Source organism: Haliotis rufescens, unplaced genomic scaffold (assembly GCF_023055435.1).
Source record: "Haliotis rufescens isolate VD_foot unplaced genomic scaffold, xgHalRufe1.0.p SCAF_4, whole genome shotgun sequence".
Lineage (NCBI taxonomy): Eukaryota > Metazoa > Mollusca > Gastropoda > Lepetellida > Haliotidae > Haliotis > Haliotis rufescens.
In genome coordinates, this window is record NW_025964112.1 from 9,164,426 (window position 1) to 9,179,826 (window position 15,401).

General features: G+C 36.4%; 1 protein-coding gene across 1 annotated transcript in view; it reads left to right on the forward strand.

The window, feature by feature from the left end:
* The first annotated feature begins 737 nt into the window (after positions 1–737).
* LOC124135822 (serine/threonine-protein kinase DCLK1-like) overlaps positions 738–15,401 on the forward strand; it is a 72,048-nt gene continuing 57,384 nt past the window's right edge. The window contains exon 1 of the mRNA XM_046501423.2: positions 738–824. The gene's annotated coding sequence lies outside the window, so the exon portion shown is untranslated. The remainder of the gene's footprint in view (positions 825–15,401) is intronic.

Genomic DNA, 15,401 nt, shown 5'->3' on the forward strand with positions numbered 1-15,401 from the left:
TAAATGAACAAATGTGAGTGTGTCGCATCTGGCAGGGTGAAAACGTGGTTAAATCGGATTTGAAACCCCGAAATCGTCAACAGGCTGGACTAATCACGAAGTGTGAACATGTTTATTGCTGAATAAACAAACATTCTTAGTTGTAAAAAAATAGTTGATTCATGAAAATAATTTTCAATGAAAAAGATAAATGTGTTATATTCAGTTTGACTTTTATTACTTCTGCATTCTGTGGTAGGTCATTGTAATATTTGATTGGCTTTTATTCTGTAGAATATCTTAAATTGAATTTAATATTTTTCCAAATCTTCTCATATCTGTAATGAAATTCGAAACATCTGAGACTGAAATCAAAATATATCTGACTGAAAAGGGTGGAGGGGGCGCCAACATTCTGGATAATTTTCTTTTTCTTTTATTGTTTATAAAAAGAAGTACCTGTTACATAAAACAGGCTTCCGCCCAGCTTAGCAGAAAGCCCGTGACGTGGAAACTATATTTCACAAGTCTAAAGTGAAAAACTAAATTTTCGAAGCCCCTTCTAGGTAATTCAACCTTGTGCAGTTTGATGTACAAATACAAATAAGTAACAAATCAAAATATTAACTCGAGTAAATTGTTATAAGCCAAAGGCACTTGTACTTATAAAAATTCACTGTTGTTGACAGCATGACACGCTGATCAATCACCAATATTATAGAACGGATATGACCTTTTCACGATATGCAAATGTGAAGGTCGAGGGTCGGGGCAACCAAGATGGCGAAGTTCGACCTGGATTTATGTACCTGTTGTTATGGATATTTGCTTCTGAAACAGTGACAGTAAGTTACAACTTTTAAAACACTGTCTCACATACTAGATTTATACCATGCCTTTGTATACTAGTGTTGAAATGTGTAGTATGTCGTGTCATAACGTAAACAGAGACATATTATTGCCATTACTAGGGACGCGACAACACATTACTCGCAGCTAATCTGAACAGGTGCCCGCGAGATCGACCATGGTGAGAAATCGAATATTATTACAACTGAGTCGATATTCGTGTGCGAGAAATAACTCGTTGTGCTTGACTGTTGTTTGTAATTAGTGACCAATCTGCCATCACGAGGAATACCTACTAAACAGTATGACAGATACAATTTTGTTGTAATAAATAGGCCCCTAGAACCAACAATTATCATGTTTACAATTTGGGTAGTGTAATTATTTCGATTAAAGATCAAGTGATACACAGGACATGGAATAATGAGGTATGTACCTCTTTTTTAATTACAAGGGATGTATTATTGTTAATTTAATTTGTCATTCATTTATTTGTTTGATGCTTTAATTTACATTTTAATGAAGTACAATGATAAAATGGTAAATAAACCTAAGAACACTTAACTTAGTACATGCATTATAAATTTCAGCTCAAAGAAGCACTTGACTTGGGGTCAATTTGCAGTCCTAGCACTTGTCATTCAACCACCACTTTACTTGATACCAACTTTTATGATGTCGATCACTCTAGCAGTAAATGATTTCAGTAATTACATTAATTAGTTACACAGGGACATGGGCACTACATTCGACGTATAAACCTAGACTGGAAATGTATTCTTTCTGGTCTCCTTTTAGACAGTGATTGATTTTGATGTGCTTGATTTTAATCAAAATTTATTTATTGTTTGAATAAGATTAATAAACACTGAGAGATTGCAAATATTTAAAGACAGGATTTCTGTTATCCCGAATTAAATAATTATATATTTCTTAGAAAGTAAGATATGACTTCCTGGAATAATCAACAATCTTATATTATCTTGACTCCGTGAAATATGAAATAAACCCCCGTTAAGAGTTCAGAGAGTCATGATGACATATTCCCGTATTCAACTTAATAAGCGCCCCTGCTCTAATAAGCACCCACTGCGATATTTGCATATATATTGGCTAATGAACAATCCCAATTAGCACCCCTTCCGATTGATTAATGTATACAAGACTTATTTATTCGTGTATAATACGCACTTGTGTGTTAAATGCACCCTTAATTATGGGCAGTTAAATTCTGGAAAAATATATCTGTCATGTATAAACATTTCAGGGTGTCAGCATAAACCACAAAATAATATTCTAATAAGAGCCCCCCCCCCCCCCCTTTCTAATTTTGAGAGAGCCCTGGGCGCTTATTACGTCGAATACACTAATTGCTCTTTAATCCCCTAAACAGTGAAAGTCAGTTTCTATTTATATTGATTGAGTCATTTATTTCTACATTATTTTCATTTCACTTCATTACTTATGTACTCTTATCTTGTGCTCAGATGAAATAAAAAGTTAACGGTTCAGAAGTGAAACTTTCAATACATCAGTATTCTAAAATGAACACACTGACATGAGGAGGTAGACTTTTATACTTCTGCATTCTGTGGTAGGCCATGGTAATATTTGATTGGCTATTATTTTTTAGAATATCTTAAACTGAATTTAATATTTTTACAAATCTTCTCATATCTGTAATGAAATTTGAAACATCTGAGACTGAAATAAAGATATATCTAACTGAAATGGGGGTGAACCCAACATTTTTGGTAATTTTCTTTTTCTTTTATTGTTTATAAAAAGAAGTACCTGCTACATGAAACGTTTTATAAGGAGACTGTCCTTAAATCATAAAAAACTGTCATTTCTGACAAATCTACTTTCAATTACTTAGAGGCTAGTATGTTACAACTTTATCCGTCTATCAGATAATATTGCTCACTGCAGTGTGATTTCATTTTAGTAGACACTGGAAAATAGGATCCCACAATTGTATGTAGAAAATAAAATGCTGACAGGATATGAAGGTTTATTTTGAAATTCTAATAGACACAGCATGCATAGGGAAACTCTAAACAGAATTTTAAGTAAAAAAAGATTTAAATTCACTTTCTCAAATAACATGATTATCTTACATCTTATGAATATATCATTTACAGGGTGTGCACAGGACTTAATGAGGCCTTGAAATTTAGAGTTTGTCCTGAAAAGGCCTTAAATCAGCAATGACCTTGAAAAGGCCTTGAAAATATACAACATGCCTTGAATTACACCCAAACTACACTAATTAATTTCTTTTTTACTATTTATATGCAGAATTAAAAAAATGTGCTTTTGAATGTCCTCAAACATATGCAGTAATGTTGCATGAAAATGACTAACTTAATGTTTGTAGCTGATTTTGTATACCTCGTTTGCAAGGGGATTGTTTGCTTTACAAATGTTGTACCAAATAAATGCAATTAGAATCAGAGATAAAATTTTCCTTGAATTTGACTATAAGCACCTTGAAAAAGCCTTGAAAAGGCCTTGAATTTGTTGAGGACAAATCTGTACCAACCCTGCCTCACCACCTTCCCGGGGCGGTCGGGTAGCCTAGTGGTTAAAGCGTTCGCTCGTCACGCCGAAGACCCGGGTTCGATTCCCGACATGGGTACAATGTGTGAAGCCCATTTCTGGTGTCCCCCGCCGTGATATTGCTGGAATATTGCTAACAGTGGCGTAAAACCAAACTCACTCACTCACTCACTCACCAGCTTCCCCACATTGCCAGGCCTCAGTGTGGGACAGTTCAGAGAAGCCTGCAGCTTGTCATGTCTGTGTGTCCTGATGGCAGCCTGGCAATATTTCTAACTTCAAACACTGTGTGTATTAGGAAATTATTGTACCAGACATTCATCTCATGAAAAAAGGCTGGATGTGCTAATTAAGTTCCATGAAATGAGTTTTTGAGGGAACGCACTGATCACTGTACAAGGCCACTGATGAAATAGCTTGTCTGACTAGTATAGGTTTATGTACCCGGTCATCAGGTAATGGTATTTGTTAATCCCTGGAGGAAACACTGCTTTGGGCTATTAATATAAACTAAAACCTCGGACACGGTTTACAACTGACGAGTAGAGCATGAATTATATCATTGTTGAATGATTAATGAAGGATGTTTTAGGGCACCTTGACATCACAATATTGTATTCATAAATACAAACATGTGTCATTAGAATGGATACAGTGCTGCTGTTCTATTGGCAAGTTTATATGGCTTCAGTTGCCTAATATGACATATTGCCATTCTGTGCCAAACACTGTTGAGACTACATACAGAACATGGCTCATTATAATAGGATCATTTTCAGGATCATTTTCAGTAGAAGTTAGATTTATTTTGTGGACTATTTTTAGTTTACTAGGCCGAACAGAATTTTACAGACTGTGTGCTCTTTCTTTGTGGAATGGAGCCCTGAGGCCACAGTAAGTACTGCCTTTGTTTCTGACAACCTGCCTGCCCCTGAGAAATAGTTCTAACTGAAAAAGGTGTTGGCCAGATTTAATTTGTCTGTCCGTCTTTTATCATTAAATAATCTGGATGAAAATACCAAACCTCCCTCACCCATCCAACTGCATGTAACTGAATTCTGTTGACCGAAGATATTTTTAATGCAGTCCTAGTACCCACGCTTGTCATATGAGCCAATGGGAATGAGGGTTACATATTGCAATGGTAACCAGATCGTGTACCATCAGACCCTGGTGTCATGGATTGTTGTTCATGTAGTCACCACTGGTGTGTCTGGTCCAGACTGATTACTTCAGCCTTTCAATAAATTCAAGGTTTGACACAAAGCTTAGTTATTAGTATGATGATTAGTCCTGTAACGAATCACCGATACCTACAATATCATTGATACTTAGGTGCACACGATACTTGAATCGTCAGTATCTGAGATCGCGATGTGTTATAAATAGAAGAGGAACTAATAGTGTTACCTCCCGTAAAAGCAGTACAGTAAACTACAGTTATAACAAACTCAAAGGGACCACTAACTATACCCCCGACCTAAAAGGTGGGGGTTATATAGTTATACCAAGGTTCCGTCCGTCCATCCATCCGTCCATCTCAAACTTAGAACATATAGTCTATGTCATATGGAGGGGTGCAGTCAAAGAAAAAGATTGTTTTTTATTAATTTTCCATTTTTTAATGAATTTTTCAAACCCTAAAGTCCGTCCGAAAACTTTGTCCTCGCGATTTCTCTTAAACTATTCAGTTGATTCATCTCAAACTTAGTACATATAATCTGTGTCATATGGAGGGGTGCAGTCAAAAGAAAAAAAGATGTTTTTACTGATTTTCCATCTTTTTATGAATTTTTCAAACCCTAACCCTATCCTAGCTTTTTAATTTGAAACTACTGACACACTAGGCAGGTCGGGGGTATTAGTGAGCCACACTCACTTTTGCCCTTGTTTTAGTTTGTAATAACCCTAGTTCATTATAAGCATATATACAACAAATGGCAGGGACTAAAAAATAGGTTTGTTATATCAGTCAGTTTGTTATAAGCGTGTTCGTTATAAACGTAGTTTACTGTAGTAGCATAACACCACCTGTAAACATGGCAGAAAATGAAGGACATGGTAACTGAAGACAATCTGATTAACTGTTACATATTATTACCATCCCTTCATTTAAAACTTTTTTTTTTCTTGTGGTTTTCATTGTTAAAGTTCTGGAGAAAATGTGTGAAGAAAGAGGTCTTAGAGCTGTATCTAGGTGATTTCATAATTTCTTCCTATTTGATATTGTGTATCGTGATACCTGTAGTATTGTCATTCCGTATCGTGATACAAATCGTATCGCAAGATACCAAACGATACTCAGCTCTAATGGTTACTCTACACAGATCCCACTCTGCTATGGACAGATATGTACAGAAAATATAAGACACCTGTTTAGATGTTTTTTAAAAGTAAGCATTAAAAAGTGCTGTGTATGTGGTTGTGTCAATAAAATGATTATGTAATGAGTGAAGTCTTCAGTGATCTCAAAATAGAACTTAACTCTCATATAAATGAGGGGCGGTCGGGTAGCCTAGTGGTTAAAGCGTTCGCTCGTCACGCCGAAGACCCGGGTTCGATTCCCGACATGGATACAATGTGTGAAGCCCATTTCTGGTGTCCCCCGCCGTGATATTGCTGGAATATTGCTAAAAGCGGCGTAAAACCAAACTCACTCACTCACTCATATGAATGAATGAACTATGGTGAAGGCTTCGTCACATGTGTTGTCCAAACCTTGACAGATCCTCCTTATATATCTGTAATCCATCTATATATGGTTTACCTGTGGTTTACAACTGCATGACTCTCAATGGCCAGGTTGCAGACTTGAAGGCTAACTCAGTTTCGTGGATCAGAGCAACTCCTTGAAAATATTTCAGATCCATTTGAGATTGTCAAGAACCACTACTGTCACTAAAATACATAACTGTGATCATGTTATGTTATATCATATTGTGATTCTTTAGAAGAGGGGTGGTGGGGTAGCCTTGTGGTTCAAGCGTTCACTTGTCACATGAAGATCTGGGTTCGATTCCCCACGTAGGTACAATGTTTGAAGTCCATTTCTGGTGTCCATTGCCATGATATTGCTAAAAGCGGAGTAAAACTATACTTACTCATTCACTCAATCTTTAGAAGAACCTAACTGAATATTTAAAGTATTCTGGTGTTTAATTAGACTGAAGATGGAACTCACTGTCTTTCTTCATATATACTATTCCTATATGGTGTTGCAAATATATGAAAATTTCATTTAAGCTAAGCTCTCATCTCTTTGTAACAGTTAATTTGTATGGTTCATTATCCCTATTCAAAACAATAAATTACAGATTATTCTGGCCTTGTGAATGAATGGGTCTAATCCCTTAGCCTGAAGCAAGAGAAAATATTATACTGTAAATGAATAAGTTACTCTACAAGTATTTTTCAACAAGACAAAAAACAAAACAAACAACAAATTACATATACAGCGAGTAAGTAGAGGCTTACAAATAGTTTTTTATATTTACATTTGTCCCTGAAATGACTAATTATTGCAGTTAATACAGTGCCTGTATGAACAGAACAATTATAGGAAGGAATTCATAGCAAATGATGTTTGCAATATCCTAATCCTAGACTAAACAACACACATTATTGCGCAAAATACAAATAAACTTGTTCTAAATGTATATTAAGGGGGAAATATAGTAATAATATATATTCCATTACCAATAACATAAAAAACCCATCTACATTCTCATAATAGTGACCATAGCCCATGACAAGTATTTTACAGAAGAATGGCTGTAGTTTATGCTTTGTCAGGTAACCTGAAACTAGATAGGTGTCGGATGTCTGTGACATGCCAGTTTGTTTGTCTCTAATGGTTTATGGTGGGTGCTTCTGTTAGCAAATATTTGGATAATGTCCAGCACTGAGTTTGTATTGTGTTACATGTATCCTGACACTTATTGTGCTCCTTGAGTGATTCTGCTTCCTGTTTGAAAGGGGAGACCACTGATCAGAGATGATAACTTGTCGCCCTCTAGCAATTTATGCTGTGTCCAGTAGAAATACCAATGTTTAGATATTTTGTCTTTGAAAGGCATTTAGTACTAATACTAGTATTTAGTATTAAGCATGCTCAATAAAATGTCAACAGAAACAATAAAAAAGTTGGTATCCAGAAAGGTTTGATGTCTTTAGATATTTTATTTTATTTAGCATATTGAAAGGTTGTTGTTTTTTGACAAGGAACAAATCTATGATGTAAAATTCTACTGGTAGGTACAGATGTCCTGAAGATGGACAAACATTGTGAAAATTAAGTGGGTGCCACAACATATTAGAGACAATCCCAATATATTGACAGGTAGACTGCCGTTGTAATAGTGCAGGGCAGATGCACTCTGTATGCACCTGGCAGCCGCTGCAAACTATGCACACCTGGCAGCCACATGAACGATGCTAGCATCCTGAATCTGAGGAATATCGGGATAGTAACATTTGACACAATCTTCGTTTCAAGATTAATAATGATTGGTTACTCGTGAAGAATTGGTTAGAATTGGTCTTCAGCAACCAATGCTTAGTATAATGTTGCAAGAGGTGACGTCCTATGCTTGTAAAAGGCGACTAATGGGATCGGGTGGTCAGGCTCACTGACTTGGATGAAGCATGTCATCGTATCCAAATTGTGTCGACTGATGCTGATGATGTCAATCACTGGATTGTCTGGTCTTGACTGTGTGTATTCTGTGCAATGGTGTACCAATAACCTTTTCTTTGATTTGGACTGTGCTACTTGCGTATATTTATCTAAATTCATTGGGCCTCATGTTGATTTCTATCAGTTTGGAGGCAGACTTGTCTGTCATATAGACCCTGAAACAAATATATCTAAAACAGTCCTTGCAAGTCTAGATTACTGCAGTTTTCTGAAAATGAGGAGCCTCGGCTCTTTTTAATTATATCTTATTAAGATAATTTAACAACTGTTTTTTCTCTGTGAAATATGTTCATTTCAGAGACTGGATGTTAGTCTAGAGGCAGTTGTCCCAGTTGTGTTAGGTGCAGCAGTTGCGCCCCTTTGGCATGCCAGAAACCTATGATCATGGATTCCAAGCACAGGTTCTCCCTGATATTGTTTCGAGGCTTGTCAGCACAAAACCCATACACATGGGTTCCAACAAGGTGGTAAATGTCTAAGACCTGGGCCCACTTGCACAAAGCGATCTTAGCGCTAAGATGATCGTAATGCCCATACTTTAACATAGGCTTACGATAGTCTTAGCGCTAAGATCGCTTTGTGCAAGTGGGCCCTGAACCACTTCGGGCTTCTTCTCCCACAATAAGCTGATATGTCGTTATATTACTGGAATACTGTTCAAAGCAGGGTAAAATCCAACTCACTCATTCACCCTCCCTTGTCACTGGATGTATTTGTACATCTCATTTGGCTGTGAAGGAAACCTGATTCTCCTGATACAGTGTTCGCGGTAGGTTTTTGTACAGTGTGTGCAGAAATGAAATAATAAATTTTCAATTCAAATAATTCGAGTGTAAAGTTTTTATTTCAATAAAATCAGTACTAGTACAGCTAATAATTATGACCAAGCTTTAACTTACAGTCCAGTTTTGGTATAATGAACGTTCTATCATTAATAAAATAAATATGCCTGTTGTTAGCACATGCCCATGTGTAGAAGTTTTCTTCCGTCGCTCTGTTTATGATCGTTCGTATTACCGACTTATACTTGTAAGCTGGGCTCTGATTTGATGAAACGAACGACTTCCAGGGAATTCCATCGATAGTAACGAATGATGTCCTGTGTCTGAGATTAGTTATTCCGTTGCCTAAAGACCATTTATGGAAATATAAAGGACGCTATTCAAAGCGACATCTGGTCACATTCTATTTTTAACAATGGGAATTTCCAGGTTTTGATTTATTTTAGTCTGAACATCATAAGCAGGCTATCAGCTTTGAATAGTTTTTTATTTTATGGTATTAATACAAAATTAAGTATATCACAATCTGTGCGTGCAAAACACGCATGCAAAATATTTTTTGCGTGTTTATAAGGTTTTAATGCGTGATAAACGCAGGTTTCTGCATCAACGCGAACACTGTGATATGGAAGTATTCTGAGTGGATCTGAAGGTTGAGAGGGCAAGACATTGCATCAATGTCCTAGATGAAGAGATGAGTCAACTACACAATTGACAGAGCAGGATTTATTCCACAGATTGTGAGGACTCTAGTCCTGCACCATGACCGTGAAATATATTTATTTTATGAATCAAAAATAATCTAGAAACGCATACAAAAACAAGTCTAGCCAGCTCCAGCTAGCTCTATTCCACAGAAATCAGCATAGGGAATTTTTTTTATTTTTAGAGTCAAGGAGGATATTGTGTAATAGAAGTTTTCAGAGACTAAATGTTAGTCTATGAGGACTCCAGAACACATGCTTACAGTCACTGTAACCTCTGGGCAGAGCATGTAATTATTCAACTCCAAACGTAAGCTCTTACAATGAGGAGCCTATAAATCCTTTATCACTTTCTTGTTCTTTTTATGCAAGGGTGAAGCGCATGCTAATACTTGTTTGGAGTTTCTGTAAGATAGTACCACTTGAAGCATACTTGTGGTCTATATTTTGATGGTGTTTTTTTATTGACTCAATCCAACAAAACATTTTGTACTTGTGACATGCAGAGGGTCAGGAGTGTCTCATAGATAGGTGAAGTTTTGTCTTGAAGTAGCCGTATACTGGAGTAGTGTGCACACCAGACTAACATCTAGTCTCTGAAATGGATATATTTTACAGAAAAAATAGTTGTTAAATTATCTAAATAAAATATAATAAAAAGGAGCCCAGAGACTCTTCATTTTCCTGAAACTGCAATAATCTAGACTTGCCCTCTATTATAGACTTGCATGGGCTGTATTGGATATATTTGTTTCAGAATCTGTATGGCAGACTATCAGACTAACATCTAGTCTCTGAAATGAACATATTTTACAGAAAAAACAGTTGTTAAATTACAGTTATAAAATACAATAAAAAGTAGCCCAGAGACTGTCTTCATTTTCAAACATTATAGACTTGCATAGGCTGTATTGGATATATTTCTTTCAGGGTCTGTATGACAGACTAGACAGACTATATGCATACTGATATCTATGATTTTATTCCTGACTTGAATTTAAGAAGTTTATTAATTATGTTACCATTCTGAATTATTTGATATATGATCCTAACCCAGGGGTCTATATCACCTCCTCCAGTGGGTGGCTAGATATTTAACTGCACGTAGCCTTACTTTAATGAAAACTCACATGAAAAATCTACAAAAATATGTAGCTACAAATAGTGTTAAAGGGTCTGTCTCATCACTACATGTAGTCCCAGATCTTATTCTTATTTCTTTCAAGAAACTTGTGATACTATGGGCTAAACAAAGAACATCAAGGGGTTGACAAATATTTTGTTTGTCTGTCCTTTAGTGCCAACAGTTCTTGATTTTCGCTTTATTACAGGGACTTGTAAATACATTTATCATCCAAAACTGGCTCCCACAGGAGATATGGCTTGGATGAGATCAAGCGATATCTACACTGTAGATATCGCTGCAATGAAATTACATCACAATGCTTTGCAGACCATTGTGACGTCACTGGTTACCATGACGTCACAATCAAACGACATCACTAATGGCTCTGCTACTGAAGCTGTTAGCAGTAATTTTTACACTGAAGACACTGCAAGTTACTGTGTACAAATTGAAAAAGTTGGAAGAATGATGTTGGATGATAAATAAAATCTCACCCTCGTGTCTTTTGATATCAAATATATCAACACGAGTTGATAAAAGTGGAAAAATTCCGAGGCTTGCCAAGGATTTTTGCCACTTTTATCAACGAGTGTTGGTATATTTGATATCAAAAGACACTTGGGTGAGATTCTCTATATATCTGGACAGGCAAACCAGTGGTTGCTAGTGTTCAGCGTTATTGGGTTAACAAGATACACAAACAATGGAGTCACGGAGCAAGACCACCTGATTCTCGTTTTAGTCGATTTTGAACTTTATTTACCCAAATCTATATTTGTTCTAAATACTGGTAAGCATTAGGGCTGCAACGAATAAACTATGAGGCGAATACGATTCATATCATCAACATAAGGTAACGAATGCGAATATTTATTCACGAATACAATAACAAGTCAGCAGCTGATGTATTATTTTTTATATTCAGTGACACAAGAACAACATAAATTATTTGACATGGTTTGTTAACTATTAATGTATTATACATTTATATACTGCTCTTATCCAGGTACTAGTATCTGCTCAAATATGACAATGACCAGTGACAACACTACTGTCAAATTACCGGGTAATTATTATAAGAGTGTTGTCTTTGAAGAAATCCATGCATATAATATGTTGTTCTTATGGATATATTTAGGTATAGGGTATGTAAATGCACGATTGCATATTCATAAATATTCATTTCAAGTGGCCACGAATAACGAATGCAATTCATGAATGGATACGGTTCGATTCAGCGAATACGCGAGTGAATCGTAACAGCCCTAGTAAGCATCACTTTTAAAGATGTTGAATATTCATTTGGCATGGATTATTTTATTGCCTACAGTCATGATTTTAACGTTGATTATTTGTAGTTACCATCACATCCATTTTGAAAAACTATTTTTCTTGTCCATTTTTGTAGGTAATGTGATGAGATTTGGTCAGTTGTATAATGTCATTTTTTCACTGAACAATTTATTACGGCCTGATAGTTTTGTTTTGCTTTATGTAACACTACAAATCAATGAATTTCAGACACCTTGATAAATACACCCTGTCCTGTATACAGATACAACACGGCTTGATAATATTTATGACCAAAGGTTAGTGTTTCTTTGTCAAATAGTGAGGGTGTTATGAAACATAGTTAAAACATGTTTGAGTTTCTTAGTACAAGAATGGTTTAACAAACATTGCGAACCAGTGATTTGGTTAAAATATATTGATGACTAAAATATGTCAAATGGTGACTGTCTCTTTCTGTGACTGTCTTCTACACCATGTAACAAGTTTGTTTAGGTGACATTTTTAAGCCACAGGATTTGCCCTGTACATGGTTATTGTTAACATACCATCATCGCCATAACCAGTGTGTTGAGATTGTAGACATTTAACCAGGACATAAAACATTCAGGATGGATGTCTTATAGGGATATGGTCTAGATTGTGGGCACATATTGAGACCTCACGTTGTGGAGGTACATGTTGATTATAGTAGACTGCATATATGTGATATCCCTGACTTGTTCCAGTCTCATTAAAATCAGTACCTTTAGGAACATCTGATACTTCTCAGTTTGAAGATCTGGCGACATTGCCATAGAAGGTTGTATCAGAAGAACCCTGAGCAAACTTTGACCGAACAGTCAAAGTTAAGGATGCAAGACCAATCAGTAACATGATAAATTTGTGCACCACTAATAACTGCACCAGTCCAATCAAAATCGCGCAACGAAATAAAAATCCGGGTTGTAAACTGTCGTGCAGATTTCGGTCGATTGCAGGATTTGCAAAGCATGTGCACCGTCTAACCCTTGTCAGGAGATATTTTCCAAATCTTTTCATGTTTTTAAAATATATTTTGACTGATATTAGAAATTGGGAAGTCAGTAACATGATCGATTTGTGCACCACTAATAACTGCACCTAAATGTGTTAATGTTGGATGTGAGGTTGTCTCACTCCTATATTGAGTATCTCTGAACATTCATAACCATGATAACAGAGACCTAAAAAAAGGACTTTTTTATACTTGGGAATAAAATTACTGTGCATATTATTCTTGGTGTGTGTTGCCCTTCAATAAAGAGGGCACGGGTGGCCAAGTCGTCTAAGGCGCCGCGATTCGCTGTGCAGAGTTGCGTACCTTGGGCACGCCAGAAACCTATGATTGTGGGTTCGAATCCCAGTTCGCCCCAATTATGTTTCTAGGTTTGTCAGCACCATACCCGTGCTCGTGGGTTTCACCGAAGTGGTAAACGTCTGAGACCTGCATCACTTCGGGCTTTCCTCCCACATTAAACTGACACGCCGTGATATAACTGGAATACTGTTAAATGCGGCTTTAAACCCAACTCACTCACTCACCCTTCAACAAAGTTTCCTACTTAACATTTTTGTTATTTCTGAGCCTAAAGAAATGTCCCAATAAAAATTTGAGTAGTATATTTGTTGTCTAAAATTGCCACATATTTATATTTTTTGTTGGTTTTATTGACAGATTTTCTTTTGTAAATAGGAGGCTTTAAAGTTCGTTACATGCATGTTAAAGAATGAAGTTAAAGATTTGTGCATGAAACAAGACAATAATATTTATTAAGCCTCTCTTTCCAATCAATGTTAATTCTATGGCAGACCTGCACGGTGTAGTTAAGAGTGCATGCTGCTTACAGTGACATGCTGACAGAGTCTTGCTGGTGTATTGTCTATTTCAATCCTGCTGATTCTCTGAAGCTGAACGTAATCAAATTAAGACTGATGAAATGTTTTTGACCTTGGTTGGTTTGATGTTAATTAACTTAACGTCTCCAATTTTCCTATAGGGCTGTCATTAGCATTTTGGATTAATTGCTTAACAATTTGATCAAATTAATTCCCTATTATGTATTTAATGATTGTCTTTTTACCATCTTACGTGAATGAATATGGTTTTATGCTGCTTTTAGCAATTTAGAAATGGGCTTCACACATTCTACCCATGTGGGAATTGAACTTGGGTCTTCAACGTGACGAGCAAACGCTTTAACCAGTAGGCTACCCCACTGCCCTCTTAAGTGAATAATTCTGAAAACAATGTAGAACACAATAGAATCTTGTGGTGTAGATAGTCATCTAAATATTTATCAGTTCATAGTTATCCATAAATGAATACATAGGATCGTGTGTTGTCAGTCATCTGCTGTTTGTCTTAAGACATCTTCAAACCAATGTGAGACTTCCAGCAAGTCTAGTTTTGTCAAAATGTTATTTTGTTTTGTTCTTCTTCAAAATTGTGGAAGTTATTTTCATGATAATCTGTTGTATTAAGGGGAAGTATGATGATGGAGGGCAAAATAATTTGTTAATGAAAATATAGTGTGTGTCCTCGGGAAGATTTTCAAGTTGTGACATTTATTTGAGGTGGGTCATATGGTTTAGTATTTTAGATGAAAGATCAAATCATGGCTTAGAGTAAGCCTGCAAGGTCTTCCTTGTATAAAAGCCAGGTAGAAATTATCATAGTACTTAGAACAGCAAACATATTGTTTCTTGGACAACCTCTGTTTAAAGATTTATGGTAATCTGAATATGTGAGTTTGCTCATGTGAAGTCGTAAATTAATGAAGATATTTGTATATCATACTCAATCTTTGTATGGTGGTCAGGTAGCCTAGTGGTTAAAGCGTTAGCTCGCCACCCTGAAGAACCGGGTTCGATTCCCGACATGGGTACAATGTGTGAAGCCCATTTCTGGTGTCCCCTGCCGTGATATTGCTGGAATATTGCTAAAAGCGGCGTAAAACCATACTCACTCATTTACCCACTCACTCAATCTTTGTAAATATTCCTGTACCCTCTTATAGTTATTAGCTATTGCAAGTTGTAATATTGAAGAAATGGGAAGGGCAACTTGCAGCCTGCATTTGAGTACTGCTACACAAGCCACCCGGCATAGCCTAGGCTCCAGATCAGTGTTTAATACCTGCTCCAATAAAAAGAGTCAAAGAAACAGTTGCGGTATACCAGTTTCAACATTGATTAACTTGGCGGAGGTGTCTTATTCAAACAAGACCCGGCTTCAATCACCTATGACAGTTATAATTGTCAATAAGTGCCTCAGTGTCTCTGTTGCTATGTATATAGCTAGGTACTGTGACAATCTCTGGTAGGTCTGCCTACCTTGTGGGGGAGACCATTGTGACAGGTGAAATTAACACTGTCAATCATATGGATGTCTA